The sequence below is a fragment of the Ambystoma mexicanum genome, chromosome 10 (genome assembly GCF_040938575.1).
Source record: "Ambystoma mexicanum isolate Mex_15411 chromosome 10, UKY_AmexF1_1, whole genome shotgun sequence".
Taxonomy (NCBI): domain Eukaryota; kingdom Metazoa; phylum Chordata; class Amphibia; order Caudata; family Ambystomatidae; genus Ambystoma; species Ambystoma mexicanum.
The window spans coordinates 962,222,533-962,239,250 of record NC_090932.1 but is presented as its reverse complement, the minus strand read 5'-3'; positions in this window follow the sequence as shown (position 1 = coordinate 962,239,250).

The following is a 16,718-nucleotide window of genomic DNA, read 5'->3' as shown; positions in this document are numbered from 1 at the left end:
GAAGTCTTGATGCTGCTCTACTTCATCAATCTGAAAGCTGCTGTGTCTCCAAGGACTGACCCAGAGAGGACCTGATAAGGTGCCCTCTTCCCGAGCTACGAGGGACCATCGTGCACCAGCTGATCTTTGCCAAAGCTGTTTGGTAGACAGACCTATGAAAGGCTGCCGACCGGAGACGGGGACCACTATGGAATCACAAGGAGAAGCACACGGACACTGTTGTCCATCATCGTCGACGACCGCCGTCGCCGATCGGAGCCGCCGTGCTCCCTTTGCCTAAGTAATATTTGATCCAAGGGCGCTCTCGCCTGCACCGTCGACCGCTTTGTCCCGCCGGAGAAAGTCGAGGCCGCTGACGCGCCGAGGAGCATCCGCCGGTGGGTGACCCGCCACTTGACGACCGTAAAGATGCCAGACAACTCGACGCCCTTGCTGGGCCACAGTTCTTCACAATCACTTTACGGTCCTGAACTATCGTCATCGAGGTGCCCCGCACGCCTCTTCCTTGCAGGACGCCAAGGCTCCGTCATCGCCGAGCACCGCTATGAACAAAGCTGCCGCCTCGCTGTCGTCGTTCACCCCTTTTTCCTCGTGGGATCTCGACGATCTGTGGCTCCTGCCTTAACGGGAGCCACTCAAGAAGGATCCGTCGATGACCCGATGACAAACTCTGCTATTCCAGGTACATTGGGGTTGCAGAACTATTTTAGAAGGAACTAAGACTCTTTTGAACAATAAATGGACTGGGCTTGTACGATATATCTTTATTTACAGGTTGCCCAGGTGGGGGGATCTCCACACAGAATTGTGCCTAGTTGGTAGAGGTCAATATTCTTCCAATTGTTCTAACCAATTACTTTCCTCCTATATCTATTGTTGGGTACTTTTATTCCTTGATCTGTGTGACATTTGACCAGAGTATAGTTGATGCACTTTAATGAGATCTGATAATAATTGTGGTACCACTTTAGAACTGTATATATTTGCCATTGTAGATTTTTTGAGCACAAAGTGAGTTATTGTGATAGTGTACATAACCTTGAATATTAATTATATAAAGACTGTGTTTTAACTAATACAGTGTGTGGACATTCCTTTGTGGAGGCTTGGGGACTACACTGTAATTAAGATCCAGCCTGCATCACCTCCTGAGAAGCTAGGCCTTGATTGCTCAACCGGTCCTCTGTGCCTCTCCTCTGTCATATAGAGATCAGGAGTACAGACACCCCCTCCAGTCTTTACACTGGTGGCAGCGGTGGGATGCTTATGGTTTTAAGAATCAGTGCATAACCGTGCCACTTACAAAATATCTGCACTTTGTTAAATTGAGGTTTAGTTGTGTACAAGATAACTGCATTACAAGCAATGGAGTCTATTGCAAATGGTAAATTGACTAGGATGAGCTTAGAGGCTCTCCAGAGTGCCTGTGAAGCCAGGGAGTTAGACTTTGTGGATAAGTCTAGGGCTGAGCTTATAGCTGCCCTGGTGGACTACCAGACTGATGGTGAAACTCTTGAAGGGGGGATGCAACCAATGAGGACTCTGCCCCTGGGTTTTTGCTGAATCTGAATCTGAGAATGCCATCATTCCTGCTGCTTTTGTTCCAAACCCCAGCACTGCTCTTCAGGGGGAAACCCTGAAGATTGAACTTTTAAAATTGGAGCTACAACGGGAACAGTTAGCCTTTCAATGCTAAACGTTAGCAACAGAAGCTGAGTTGAAGAAAGAGGATTTGGCACAGCAAGTGATACTCAAAGATAGGGACACTGAGCACCAAATAATCCAGCTAGAGAAAGCTAGAGTGGAGACTTGAGCTAAACCAGTTGAGAGTGGCAGGTCCCCATCCACCAAGTTTATGAAAGATTTGGTTAGTGTGTTTGTGGAGGGTTCTGATATCCTCCAGTGGATTGAAGCACTTGAGATGGCTTGTGCAATTCATGATGTTGATAAGCGAGATTGGGCTAAGTGTTTGTTAAGCAGAGTGCCTTAGACTGGATATGGGTGTATTCTGAAACTGAGTGTGGAAGAAAGGGGTCAGTATGAGTGCATGAAATCTACTTTGATTGCCAAGTTTGGCAAGACACCTACCCAATACCTTAAAAGGTTCAGGGATTTTAAGAAACGAGAGAATGTGTCTTGGGTTGACTGGGTGAGTGCTGCGCACATGAACATGATGGGGTGGGTTGATGGTTACAAAGTGAAAACGTTGGTTGAATTGTCCCACCTTTTGTTTTTTGAGCATTTTTCGGAAGCCTGTTCACCAGAGCTGCATCAGTATGTTGCTGACCAGAACATTTTGGATCCCTTTAAACTGGCTAGGTTGGCTGACAAGTGGGTCTCCCACCGGGTGTCCCCTGAGAACTCCAGTGTGAAGGACAAGGACAAAGAAAAGGGGACCTCTCAGAAAGCTGAGGAGTCCCAGAAGCAATCACAGTTGAGTAAACCAAAACCTTCCTCTCCTAAGACCCAAAAATCTAGTGGGGATAAATCATCTGTGGGTGGGAATAAGAGTAGTGGTCCACCTGCTGCAAAGCAGGCTCCCAGTGGTTCCAGTACTGTACCCCACATTCCTGGTACTTGTTGGGACTCTGGGGCTCTGGATCACAAGAGGGGAGACCCCAAGTGTAAAGGTAAGGCACTTGGAGTCCAGGCTGTCAGCCTGACCTACCCTTACCCCATGTCTGAGGTGGAGGCCACTGTCCTCCCCTCCTCTACAGGGATCACATTTGGTGCTCCTGTAGAGATTTCCATAGTGTCCCTTGGGGCCTGGGACCAGTACGCAGAAGGCTTCTTGAGGGCACGTTTTGACTTATGGCCTACCTATCAAGTCCAAGCAAGACGGCATTTGAGATCACAAGCACTTATATCATGTAAATTCTGTATGGATCCTAATACTATTGAATCTCTGGAACATTTAATTTGCTATTGTACACAATTAATCGCTCAAAGAACAATGCACTTCTCAAAAGTGCTGTCTATTTTAGAAACTGTTGACCAAGATATGCGTTGGTCGTTTTGATTGCGTTCTAATAATTACCTCCCGCAGATTGCATTAACCAATTTTTTATTGTCCTTGAATTTGGATAACGCTATTTGAGAAGAAGTTCAAGTCTCAGGCAGCGCTAAAACAGTGAACTGTGATAACTATTTGATTGATTTTATGAAATTAATTAATTGAAGGTAATGTTAGTGAAATATCTGTGGTTTGTATCTTTTTTACATTTGCTTATCTTAATAATTTGAATTTATTATGTAGTGAATTAGTTATATGTTGGATTATCCTTTTGTTGAGCGGAAACAATATCTATGCTGCTTGAGTCTGTATACTATAAGATGAATTTTTCCTTTTCTTATGTTTTTCGTGTTTATATGTAAAATTTTCCGAGTTTGTATTTTGAAAAGCTGTTTAGAACAGCTAAATCAATAAATTAAAAAAAGTACTGGCAGCTATCCCACAGAACACCCATAGGTTTTTGAGAAGTGTCCTCTTGAATGGCCAGTCTTCTACTGGTTTGAGAGACACTGGGGCAAGCATGAAAGCGATGGACAGGACCCTGCACAAGCCAGAGGACTATGTAGGTGCTCCTCTGAGAACCGCCAGGTTAGCTGGTGGGCCTCCCAAATTATCGCCTGTAGACTTAGTCACACTCATGATTGGAGACAAGACAGCAAAGCTTCATGCCCTGGTTCAGGACAATGTCCATGCTAACATTCTGTTAGGTAATGATCTAGTGGAGTTGGGATTGATCTCGGATGGTCTCCCACTGACTGCTGCTGCAGTCACTAGGTCACAGGTGACACAGGGTCTGGCTGTGAGTCTGGTACCCGAGCAAAAGGTGAGGGCTAAGGCAAGAAGACGGAAGACCAAGAAGGCCACCTCTGTGAAGGGGGCTCCTTCTGTTCCTGCTGTTCCTACAGAACCCATTGGGATCCATGCTCCGGACGGGCTGGGTCCAGTGGAAACCCAAACTCAACTCCTGAGGGAGAAGAGACAGTAGACTCTCCTGTGGGAGAGGTTCTCAACCCAGAGGACCACCCTGATCTTCAATGCCTGCTGGCTGAAGGGGGGCCCTCTCCAGGCGGACTTCTCTAAGGGACAGAGAGAGTGCCACTCTCTCGAGGGTCTGAGGAAATAGGCCCTGTCCCAGGCACAAGGAGAAGTGCCTGGGACATTCTGGATCTATTGGGAGGGTGAGCTCCTTGTTAGTGAGCCCACTAAGCCTGAACCTGGTGCCCTCAAGAGGTTGGTAGTACCCCAGGTTTACAGGCTGTTCCTGCTTCAGTTTGCGCATGAGGTGCCTTTAGCTGGTCATCTTGGTACCAAGAAGACTAAGCAGAGGCTCTCTTCCCATTTCTACTGGCCCTGGATGGGAGTGGAAGTGGAGTCCCATTGCAGGACCTGCCCAACTTGTCAGTTGTCAGGCAAGACTGGAGGCAGTGTCATTGCCCTACTGCAGCCATTGCCAGTGGTTGGCACACTGTTTGAGAGGGTGGGAATCAACATTGTCAGTCCCCTTGACCCTCCCACTTCGGGTGGACATCGGTTCATCCTGGTCTTGGTTGATCATGCCACCAGGTACCCTGAGGCTATACCCCTTCGGACTGTTACTGCCAAGGTAGTTGCCAGGGCTCTCCTGGGCATTTTCACCTGTGTTGGATTCCCTAAGGAGGTTGTCTCTGATAGAGGATCCAACTTCATGTCTAGTTACATGAAAACCATGTGGAAAGAGTGTGGGGTCACCTACAAGTTCTCCACCTCTTACCAACCCCAGACCAATGATCTGGTTGAGAGATTTAATAAAACTCTCAAGGGCATGCTAGGCACTTTGGAAGAGCCTCTAAGGAGGAAATGGGACCTCCCCCTGCCATGCCTGCTGTTCGCTTACAGAGAGGTACCTCAAGAGGGTGTTGGTTTTAGCCCCTTTGAGTTACTTTCTGGACATCCCGTGAGGGGGACCCTTGCCTTGATCAGAGAAGGTTGGGAGGCCACCCCTCCAGGTCCCGCCAAGAAAGTGGGGGACTATTTGTTAGGCCTCAGACGGAGGATGACACAGATGATGGGCTAGGCGACAGCGAATCTCAAGGCCAGCCAGGAATTGAATAAGTACTGGCATGACCTTAAAGCCTTGCAAGTGGATTGGACTCCGGGACAGGAAATCCTTGTGATGGAGCCTACCAAGCCTAGAGCTTTGGTAGACAAGTGGACTGACCCTTCAGGATCATCTCCAAGATGGGTGGAGTCAATTAACTGGTTGGCACGGGATCCCCTGGGGTAGCCCCTCAGGTATTCCATGTTAACAGGTTTAAGCCTTTCCACAGACGTGAAGAAGTCTCATGTCTCTTGCTAGCTTCAGAGCAAGAAGAGGTTGAGAGTGAGCCCCTTCCTGATTTGCTGCATAGCAACCGTCAGGATGGCTCCGTGGAGGGAGTACATCTCTCTCCTGATCTGACGATAGAGCAGCAGAGGGCCTGCAGGGCTTTGCTCCGGCAATATGCCTCTCTGTTTTCACTAACCCCAGGCCTGTTACGCTCACCTGGTTCCCACAGGGGTATAGATCGAACCCGGACAGCTGCGGCCTCCACCAGCGTGAAGTGTAGGGCAAAGATGACCATCTGGACGGACCCCCTCAGTCTTATAAGCTTGACTCATAGAAATATTCTCCTGTAGATGGAGAAAGGTATTTAGCCGCGTGGGTGTGAATACAGACCCCCCTCCCTGCTCCCGTTCTCCCCACTTGCCACCTCCGATATTCCTAGTCAGTGTTCTCACCTTATATTTTTGATTGGTGAGCTCTCCATCCCGCGTGGCATGCAGGGGCGTGTAGATACCAGTTACTTCACTGGTTTTGGGTGTTGGGGTTCTGGACGATTATTGAGTCCTGAGTTTGCCAAGTTTTTAAAGAGTTCAAAATGTCCAAAGTTCACTCTTGCACTCCCCTGTTGATTTGCGGCGGCAAATTCTGTCTGGAGGTTACTGGCGGCGTTCAGGTAAGAGTCTGTATTTCCCAAACTGTCCTGTAAAGGTGCGTGAGAATTGCTCACTGTCTTTTCCTTTTTTCCTAGATGCAGCGTATTGAAGGATAAAGCCTCCGGTGATAATCAGGTAAGTCTTGTAATGTAAGTGATTGTCTTTTTAGTCTCTTTAGGCTCACCATGCTTTTTCTTGTCTTTTCCGCAGGTGTTGAAAATCACCGAAAAAGTGACGGAGGCAGCGCCGAGTCGGAGATGCTGTGGGCTGGTGAAAAGGGAGCTGCGCTGTAGCTGGGATGCGACGCGTGCCGGAAGAATGTCCCTTCAGGCTTGGAGTGATGCAGGATCCGAAATCAGGTGAGGAATCAGATTAAAGTCTGTAATCTAACCTCTTTTTCTATTTTCCTTTCTCTCCTAGGGGCTCCGTGTTCGAGGCGGGCGTGGCAGAAGGCTGGATGCAGGTTTGCTGACACGGTGAGCGTTACGCTGCTAAATGCAGAATAACGCAAAGCGTGTGTTGAAGATCGGGCGTGGTTTAAATAGCTTTGAAAGTAGTCCCAGGTAAGACGTCCCTAGAACCAGACCCGAGTGAAAAGTAGTCCTTGTGGAAAAATAGTCCCTCCATGTCTCACGTTGGCCTGGATGCATGTGCAGCATGGTCTGCCTGAGGTAATTGATGACTATGAGCCTGGCGCCTTAGGCGCCAGGACTGATTTCTACTATGAGCCTGGTGCCTAAGGCGCCAGGACTGAACCCAGATAGCCCCTAGCCGGGGCTTCTGAGGTTTAAACAGGTCCGGATGCCTGCTTCCAGGGTGAATGGGCTTGGTCCAGCTGCCCGGGGGTAGGCATCATGACAAGGCCTTACACCGTGGTGTAGGCACGAAATTGTGACAGTGTGCCTTTCAAAAGCAGGTGCTACCATATGTCAGATACAGTTAAGAACCACATCAAGGCTAAGGTCGCCAAGATGTTGGATCTGGGTGTTATTGAACCCTCAACCAGTCCCTGGTCCAGTCCAGTGGTCCTTGTCCCCAAGGCAAGTTCCCAGGCAGGTACCAAGGATTGGAGGTTCTGTGTGACTACAGAGGAGTCAATGCCGTCACCAAAACTAACGCGCACCCGTTGTCCCGGGATGATGAGCTTGTGGACATCATAGGTGCTGCCAAATTTGTGAGCACCTTTGACCTTACCTCAGGCTATTGGCAAATAGCTATGACGGACCATGCCAAGGAAAAGACGGCATTCTCAACACCTGAGGGACTCTACCAGTTTAGGGTCATGCCTTTTGGGTTGAAGAATGTCCTTGCCACCTTCCAGAGATTGGTCAATCATGTGCTCAGTGGGCTGGAGGCCTTTTGTGTGGTTTACTTAGATGGTTAAACAAAGGGGTGTACCCTTCCTAGTGAACACTGCTCAAGGCAATTATTCTATTGGACAGATACAGGGTTCTAGGCCTGTCCGCAATTTTGTGTGAAGGTTGGTCGGCTGAGTAGCAGATCCAAACATAAGGTTAAAGGTATGCTAACCGCTCACTGAGTTAGAGAATACAAAGAGTAGCAAGCAAAAATATATTTGCTAATCATACAAACAGACACTTAGTACATACAATTTAAGAACAAGATGCTGGGAAGTACAACATACATATACAAGAAATAATAACAATTAATAATACCATCAGTTAACAAAAAAGAGAGGTGTAATATTTAAAACAAAGTGAACATAAAATGCTGTATTGTTAAATCTCAACAAATATTTCATTATTGTATACATGTGGACACATAGGTACTTTGTGAATGAATCCAAAGGCCAAAATAAAGGCAAAAGGGGGCTATATCATCGCCTAATTTTCAAGGTGTCCTGATTAGTGGAGAGTTTCCTAGTCAGGTTCAGTATTTCTTCTAGTTATAATAATATATGTTCCAGGTTCCTATGGAAAACAAGATATCTTTAAAGCCAACGTGGCAGAGACTGAATAAACAGAGTTTGCTTCAAACGGGAACCCATACACGCAGGTGTTCCCGGATTGTTACACGTTTCGGCGGATGTGCAGTAAAGTAGCGTCCGCCTTCATCAGGGCTCCGTAGGGGCGATGCTGCAAAGTGTATAGAGAACTCCAGTGAGTAATTTTGTGGGATGCCAATAATCATAGGGCATAAGTGATAATACACAAGTTCTCAAAACACCGTGCCGGCGGCTTACCTGCCGGTGCTATATATCCCAAAATCTCAGTTTTCGATCACTAGAGGGCGTGGGGCTGAGCAAGGAAGGTCCTCGAATGGGTCCTGCTGGAGAGTTTGCGGGCCCAAGGCAGTAGTCGTGGTCTACAACGTGGTTCTGTGTAGAGGACAAAGAGAAAATAGAGTGGTACAATGGGAGCTGTTGTGCAACCCTCAACTACTGACTGGAGTGTCCTGTGGGCAAATACCATTGTTTGGTAAACCAGATACATAGGGAAAGTACCTGCAGGTCGGAAAGTGATGATTCACTGGGTGATGAGTAAGTTAAAGCTGAAGTGTTGAATTTCCTTGCTGTGTAGAGGAGACATAAATGCGAGGCGAGAGATTTCACCAAAGTCATATGAACAGTAATTGGCTAGCAGGGTGCACTAGTGGCGTTCGCGTCATGGTGTGGGTAAAGAGGGAATTAATATAACTCCTGACGTCCTTATGGTGTATGCAGGCATAATGTCCGTGACAGTGTGCTGGGAATGCAGAAGGTTGCTTGGGTGAGCTACGAACGGACCAATTACGTCACCCTATGTGCATTAGTGCCCAACTAGACAAACTCAAAAGCAGTGATCTAAATACCTTGTCAGACGGCTCAGACAGACCATCTGTGCACAGGGAAAACGCTGTCCGACCGGCGGTGACCGCAAATGCGTGTTGTCAATGGTGGCGCGAGTGCTGGGTGCCGTGGTTGAAGAACCGGCGTCCCTAGCAACCATGCATGCGTGGAGCCCGAAGCTCTGTGACGCTGGCCAATCCCTTGTGACACAGAAGCGTAGTCGAGCGAGTTTGCGGAAGCGCATTCTCGCAGGTTTGTTGATATGTTAGTAACCATGGTTACCCGGGAGGGACAGTTCGGGTCTGTAATGGCTCGACAGCTGCTCATGGTGAGGCAGAATCTCGTCCCTCGAGACTGATTAATGTGGAAAAGTTAATGATAATAAGTCCCGACACAATGGTGTGGGGGACATAGAAAACTGGTTAGTGGTAGCGGGGCACACGGGCAAGAGTCCTAGTGCGTAGTTACCGCCGCCCCAGTGGGTGTGGCTGCTAACACGCAAGTCCACAGGAGCTGAAAAAGCCCGTTGAGGACACATTGCATATGTGGTGGTACAACGTGTCCGGGGGTGCAGGGAGGGTGCAGCCTAGTGGGGTGCATTGTGGGGTACAGGGCAACAAGCTCCTCATTGGTGAAGTGGCTTAAATGAGGGGCTGAAAAATCTCATTCAGGCCATGGTGGCATGTGTTTAGGCGGTGGTCCATCTGGATTCTTTTTTTAGAAGGCTGTGTTGGATCCGGCCCGCCTTTCGCTTTTTCCACCACCCACCACAAGATGTCGTTGGGGGTGTGGTTCATAGTCAGATAATGCTCCACTAAGGGAGCTGTCAGATTTTTACATCTGATTTTAGAACGGTGTTCCGAAATACGAGTGCTGACTGCCCGGGTGGTCTGGCCTATGTATCTGAGGCCACACGGGCACTCAATACAATAGATCACGTTGTGGCTTTTACAGTTGGACAGATCTCTGAGGGTCCATTGTCGTGCACCGATTGAGAAGGTTTTCATCTTCTTTGTAAATTTGCACGCGACACAACTACCGCATGGGTGGTGACCTTGTAGGGGATGAAGTGTGCGGGAACTGCCGCATGTGGTATCTGGTTGGTAAAGAGAGTGTACCAAATGTTCTTTTATATTCTTGGCACGTTTAAAGGCGAACCTCGAGGGCTGTTCGTCCGGTAGGTTCAAACGTGCTATATGCCAGTGTTTCTTGACAATTTTCTTTAATTGTGCCGTATGTGTGCCAAACGTTACCACACATGTCATGCGGGTCTCACTGGGCGAGAGGTCTTCCCGGTCTGGATGGATGAGAATGTCTCGATTGGTATACCGGGCTCGTTTCCTGGCCTGTGAGAGTTGTTTTTTTAGGTAGCCTGTAGCTTGTAAACGAGCAGAGGGGGCTTCCGAGTGGCATTTGTAGTCCACAATCGAGGTGCAATTCCTCCGGATGCGGAGGAATTGTCCGTAAGGTAAATGGCATGGGATGGGTGGTTGCTAGTATAGTGCATGAGGGTATTCCTGTCCGTAGGTTTACGATAAAGATCACATTGTAAGGTTCCCTCCTTGTGTCTGATTATTAGATCCAGGTGTAACGCTCACCTGATTCTCGCAGAGGCGCCGGTCTTGACTGGGCGACTACCGTATCTTCAAAGGTGATGTGTAGCACCCGGTTGGCTCTTTGGGCTGGACCTCTGTGCACTGTATGCCTGACGTGTAGAGTAAGATGTCTGCAGATAGAAAATATGGGGTTAATGAACTGGGGTTATTGGGGTGTCCCTATCTCTTTCCTCTTCTCCTCTCCTGTAGACCCCCAAAGGTTAACGCTCTCACCTTAGGTAAGTGAATGCCGAGCTCTCCATCTGCCTCGGGGCAGGGTGCTGTAACCAGTTTCTTCACTGGATAGGTAGCGCAGGCCTCTTGACTTCAGAGGACTGCTGTCCGTCGTTTACTGCACGAACGGTAAGTTTCGAGTCATTCAAATGTCTTTAAAGTCTTTAGTAATGATGTCTCTTGTTTTGCAGGGTTCCGGCGATGGCGGATGACGGGCTGAAGTGAGTTGAAGATGGAGCTCGTGTGATGAATAGAAGCGCCTGGAAGCACGTAAGTAAGCGCTTGTTGCCGCTTCACTATGCGCTCTAACTGTCTTTTTATTTTGCAGGTACGAGTTCGGAGCGGCTGCAGGGTGCCGGAATACCCACTGGATTAGATGTGGAAAGGAGTAATGGCACGTGAGTATTAAAGTTCCCCAATGTCTTTAAACGCACATTGTTTTGTCTTTCAGATGCGGGATGCAGCGCCGAAGGCCTCGGGAGCGTGCGAAGAGTTGGTAAACTTTTGTCTTTCAGATGCCGGAATGCAGTGTGAAGACCTCCGGAGCGCACGAAGAGTAGGTAAGCCTTTGCCTTTCAGATGCCGGAATGCTAACCTGTTCTTTCTTGTCTTTATAGGTGTTGCTGAAGACTGGATTCAGGATGGTAAGCCTTTGCCTTTCAGATGCCGGAATGCTAACCTGTTCTTTCTTGTCTTTATAGGTGTTGCTGAAGACTGGATTCAGGATGGTAAGCCTTTTTCCTTAGGCCCAGGACCGGATGCAGAAGACACGATGAGCGTTCTGCTGCAGAGGTTGCAGAATAACGCAAAGCAAGATTCATCCACCGGGTGTGGTTTAAATAGCCTCCTGTAGTGCTTAGGTGTCTCCTTCCACAGCCACGCCTAAGTAAGAAAAGAGTTCCTGGTAAGAAAAGAGTTCCTGCCTTCCAGAAGAGTTCCAGTGTTCTGAATCTAGGGAGTGGCTCCAGCCCCACCCAACAGGAAAAGTAGTTCCAAACAGAAGAGGATCAGAGGCTCAACTGGCAGGCAAGTAAGCAGCATGGTCTGCTGAAGGTAAGTCCACCCAAGCATTATGAGCCCGGCGCTTCCAGCGCTGGGACTGGGCATATTTATGAGCCTGGTGCCACTGGCGCCAGGACTGGGTCCAAAAGGTCCCAATTGGGACTGGTTGGCACTCGGAACCTGGGTTATGGATCTGCTTCCAAGGGAGTTGGGAAAACCCTGACCTTTTGGAAGCAGAGATCATGACAGTACCCCCCCTCAAGGCCCCTCCCAAACCGTGCTTCTCCGGGGGTTTTGGCTTGTCAGGAAATGTTCGGTGAAATCTTTTGATTAGGCGAGGACCGTGGACATATTCAGCAGGTTCCCAGGATCTCTCTTGGGGGCCGTAGCCTTTCCAGTCAATTAGGTAGAATAGTTTAGATTTGGAGATCTTGGAGTCCAGAATGCTTTTGACTTCAAACTCGAGTTCTCCATCCACTAGGATAGGTTTTGGAGATTTGGTTAGTCGGGTTTGAGGTTGCACGGGTTTTAATAGAGAGACGTGGAAGACCGGATGTATCTTCCTGTGCGGGGGCAAGTCCAACTTGACCGCTACTGGGTTTACTATGGTAGTGATGGAATAGGGACCAAGGTATCTTGGGTTGAATGTGCGTGGCCCTTTTAGAGATAGATATTTGGTGGATAACCAGACTTGATCCCCTACTTGATAGTGAGGGGCTTCCTTCCGATGTTGATCTGCTCCTTTCTTGTATTGTTCTTTAGCCCTTTGAAGGTGAGAAACAGCTTCCTTAAAGGCTTGGGTGATTGTAGAATGCAGGTAGTCTACTGCTGGTGTTTCAAGATCTTGGAGGGGATCCAACTCCGAGGTTCGAGGGTGACTGCCGTACAAAAGAAAAAACGGGGTTTTCCCAGTTCCCGAATGGACAGAGTTATTGTAGGCATACTCGGCTATCCAAAGGATATCTTTCCAAGTTTTTTCAGTTTGTTGCAGCATGCAGCGTAAATACTGTTCCAGAGTTTATTGGTCCTCTCGGTTTGTCCGTCGGTCTGAGGGTGGTGACTGGTCGATAGTCTCACATCAATTTGAGCCGACCGACAGCAACTTCGCCAAAAATGAGAAATAAATTGACTACCTCGATCTGAAATTAGAACCGAAGGAAAACCGTGCAGTCGGACGATGTTTTCGAGAAATTCTCGGGCCAGAGTTGCTGCTGTTGGCAAGCCTTTGAGCGGAATGAAATGCGCCATCTTGGAGAATAAGTCCACGATTACTAGAATCGTATTGTATCCGGAGCATGGAGGTAGATCGGTGATGAAGTCCATAGAAAGCGTATGCCAAGGGCGAGGTGGGATGTCAATAGGGCGTAAGAGGCCTGCTGGTCTTTCCTTTTGACTCTTGTTTTGGGCGCATACTCCACAGGACATTATAAAGTCTCTGATATCTTTTTTCCAAGACGGCCACCAGAAGTAGCGCTTGATCTTTTCTGAGGTCTTGGCTATACCGGGATGACCTTCCATTAAAGAGTCGTGATAACAAGAGATTACTTTTTTCTGTAAATCTGTGCTGGGTAGGTATAATCGTTCTTGGAAATACAATAAGTTGTCCTTTACTGCAAAGTCCTTTCCCTGCAGATGCCAATTCTGTATGTCTGCTGGAGTTACAAGTTGCCTGGCTTTATCCTTAACTTCCTCTATGGATTCTGTGGCGATTACACCCAGAATTCTTTGTTCGGGAATGATTGGTACAGGTTTAGGGTTGACCAAGTGTTCTTCCACTCCCATCCGAGAAAGGGCATCGGCTTTACCGTTCTTTGTACCAGGTCGATAGGTAATTATGAAGTCAAACTCGGCAAAGAATAATGCCCAACGGAGTTGTCTAGAGGATTGGGCTTTTGCGGTCTTCAAATATTGCAGGTTTCGGTGATCCGTAATCACAGTAACGGTGTGTCGGGCCCCCAGCAGATAATGCCGCCAAGCCTTAAAGGCAGACTTGATAGCCAGAAGTTCCTTGTCAGTAATCGTGTAATTGATTTCAGGAGGCGAGAATTTGCGGGACCAAAATGCCACGGGATGCAACTGATTGGTTAACGGGTCCTTTTGTGATAGAACTGCCCCCATGGCAAGGCTTGAAGCATCAGTTTCCACGATGTAGGGGAGTTCGGGCGAGGGTGTTTTAAGATTGGTGCAGAGATAAATTTAGTCTTCAAATCCTGGAAAGCTTGTTTCGCCTCGGTAGACCATTCAAAACGTTTGTTTTTCTTTAACAAGGCAGTGATGGGCTGGACTATTCGAGAGAATTCGGGGATAAACCTGCGGTAAAAGTTAGCGAAGCCTAACATGCTTTGCACACCTTTTACGGAGGATGGTGATGGCCATTTGAGAACTGCATCGACCTTCTTTGAATCCATACGCACTCCGCCAGGTGATAATATGAATCCCAAGAATTCAACTTCAGTCACGTTGAAAACACATTTTTCCAACTTAGCGAAAAGTTTGTGTTGACGCAATCTTTCGAGGACCATTTTCACGTGTTTCCGATGTTCAGATTCCGATGAAGAATAAACGAGGATGTCGTCAATGTAAACAACAACACATACATCTATGAGCTCTCTGAGGACATCGTTCATAAAATATTGAAAGGCGGCCGGAGCATTGCAAAGTCCGAAGGGCATGACCTGATATTCAAATAGCCCATACTTGGTGCGGAAGGCCGTCTTCCATTCATCGCCCTCTTTTACTCGTACCAAGTGGTAAGCTCCTCTAAGATCCAGCTTTGTATATATGCATGCTTTTCTGACTTGGTCCAGGAGTTCAGGGATCAAAGGTAACGGATATCTATTCTTAACGGTGATCTGGTTCAGGGAGCGATAATCGATACAAGTTCTAAGGTCTCCTTCCTTTTTTGGAACGAAGAACAAAGCTGAAGAAGCAGGGGACTTGGAAGGACGAATAAACCCATTTGCCAGGTATTGATCCAGGTATTGTCGAAGGTGAAGGTTCTCAGGCTCGGTGAGGGCATAAATTCTACTACAAGGAGGAGTAGATCCAGGTATCAGGTCTATCTGGCAGTCATAAGACCTATGAGGAGGTAGAGAGTTAGCCTGATCCTTCCGGAAAACATCTTGGTATTCTAGGTATTCGGGAGGTAACTGGGGAGTCTCTGAGAAATTGCGGCCAGTGCAACACCAGGTGGAGGGTGACAAGTAGAGACACATTCTGGAAACTGGACCGTTCTTGCTCGCCAATCGATCAGAGGATTGTGTTTCTCTAACCAAGGTATTCCTAGAATAATCTGAAACTGAGGGGCCTTGATCACATCGAACACGATCTTCTCATGGTGTCCATCTTGACTTACTAGCGTCACCTCTTGAGTGGTATGCGTTACTGGCCCGGAGGCTATCTCCGTACCATCCACCGTAGTAATGACGTCCTTTACAGCCTTGGGACAAAGAGTTAGATTCATCCTCAAAACCATTTCATGATCCACATAATTGCCGATGGCACCGCTGTCGACGTAAGCTTCAATTGCATGTAATCGATCCGGATTATCAGGGCTAATGAGGACCATAGGTATCACGAAATGCGAGGTCACGGAACTGGTTTTCACGCTCGGCAAGAGGACCTCTATTCTTGTCGGGCGAGGTCGTTTCCCTGCTCAGAGTTTGTAACTTTGGTAACTGCAGCTCCTACTGCCTTCTTGGCAGGTTTCACCGGACAGTCTCGAAGAAAGTGCCCTGAGTTTCCGCAATATAGGCATAATTGCAACTGTTTCCTCCTTTCCCGCTCCCTTTGTGTTAGAGGACCTTTCAGACCCCCTATTTGCATGGGTTCCCCGGAGTCTACTCCTTTGGAAGGAGTTGGCGGTTTGGAAAATACTCGAGCATCAAACTTGGAACGATCGGCCTTCCTGTTCTGCAGCCTGTGATCTATTTGAACGACCAAGTCTATATAATCCGAACAGTCTTGTGGGGGATTCACTACTTGGGCTAAAACGTCTTTGAGCTCTCCACGTAGACCTCTATAAAACAGCGTAATCCTTTTGTCCTCAGGCCATTGAGTTTCCACTATTAGTCTATTGAAAGATGCAATATAAGCCAAAAGGTCTTGATTACCCTGTCGCAACGAAAGAAGCTCATTGTCCAAGGCCTGCCCCTGTGAATGTCTTGCGAACAGTTTTTCCATACTAAGCTGAAAGGCTTGAAAATCATGGAGAACCGGATCATCTTGATTAACTAGAGGGATCGACCAGTCTGCCGCATTGCCACTAAGGTACGAAAGTACAAAAGCTACTTTTGCTTGATCAGTTGGAAAGGCTGCTGGCCGGCATAAGAAGTGCAACCGGCACTGATTGATAAATACTGCAAACCTCTTTGGGTCACCAGAAAATCGTTCGGGCGGAGCCAGAGGTACATTCCCAGGTAGGTTGATCTGCACTGGATTCATAGAGGATGTTGAAGGAAGATTTGCCCCTGATGCGGGTAACGGGGTCTGTCCGGCTTGTGACTGTAGCACTTGTCTAGCAAGATTGTCTGTTCTCTCCTTGGAAATAATTAGTTCCCTTCTTAGAGCATTCGTTTCCTGACGAGCTGCATGCACTTCTGCCCTTAGTTCCCCAAGTAACCGGGCTAGGGGGTCAGTATCCGAGGTTTCCATAGCGCCTGGGCGAGAGTTTTGCGGTAGGCTTTGCGTTCTGTAACGCTCACCTGATTCTCGCAGAGGCGCCGGTCTTGACTGGGCGACTACCGTATCTTCAAAGGTGATGTGTAGCACCCGGTTGGCTCTTTGGGCTGGACCTCTGTGCACTGTATGCCTGACGTGTAGAGTAAGATGTCTGCAGATAGAAAATATGGGGTTAATGAACTGGGGTTATTGGGGTGTCCCTATCTCTTTCCTCTTCTCCTCTCCTGTAGACCCCCAAAGGTTAACGCTCTCACCTTAGGTAAGTGAATGCCGAGCTCTCCATCTGCCTCGGGGCAGGGTGCTGTAACCAGTTTCTTCACTGGATAGGTAGCGCAGGCCTCTTGACTTCAGAGGACTGCTGTCCGTCGTTTACTGCACGAACGGTAAGTTTCGAGTCATTCAAATGTCTTTAAAGTCTTTAGTAATGATGTCTCTTGTTTTGCAGGGTTCT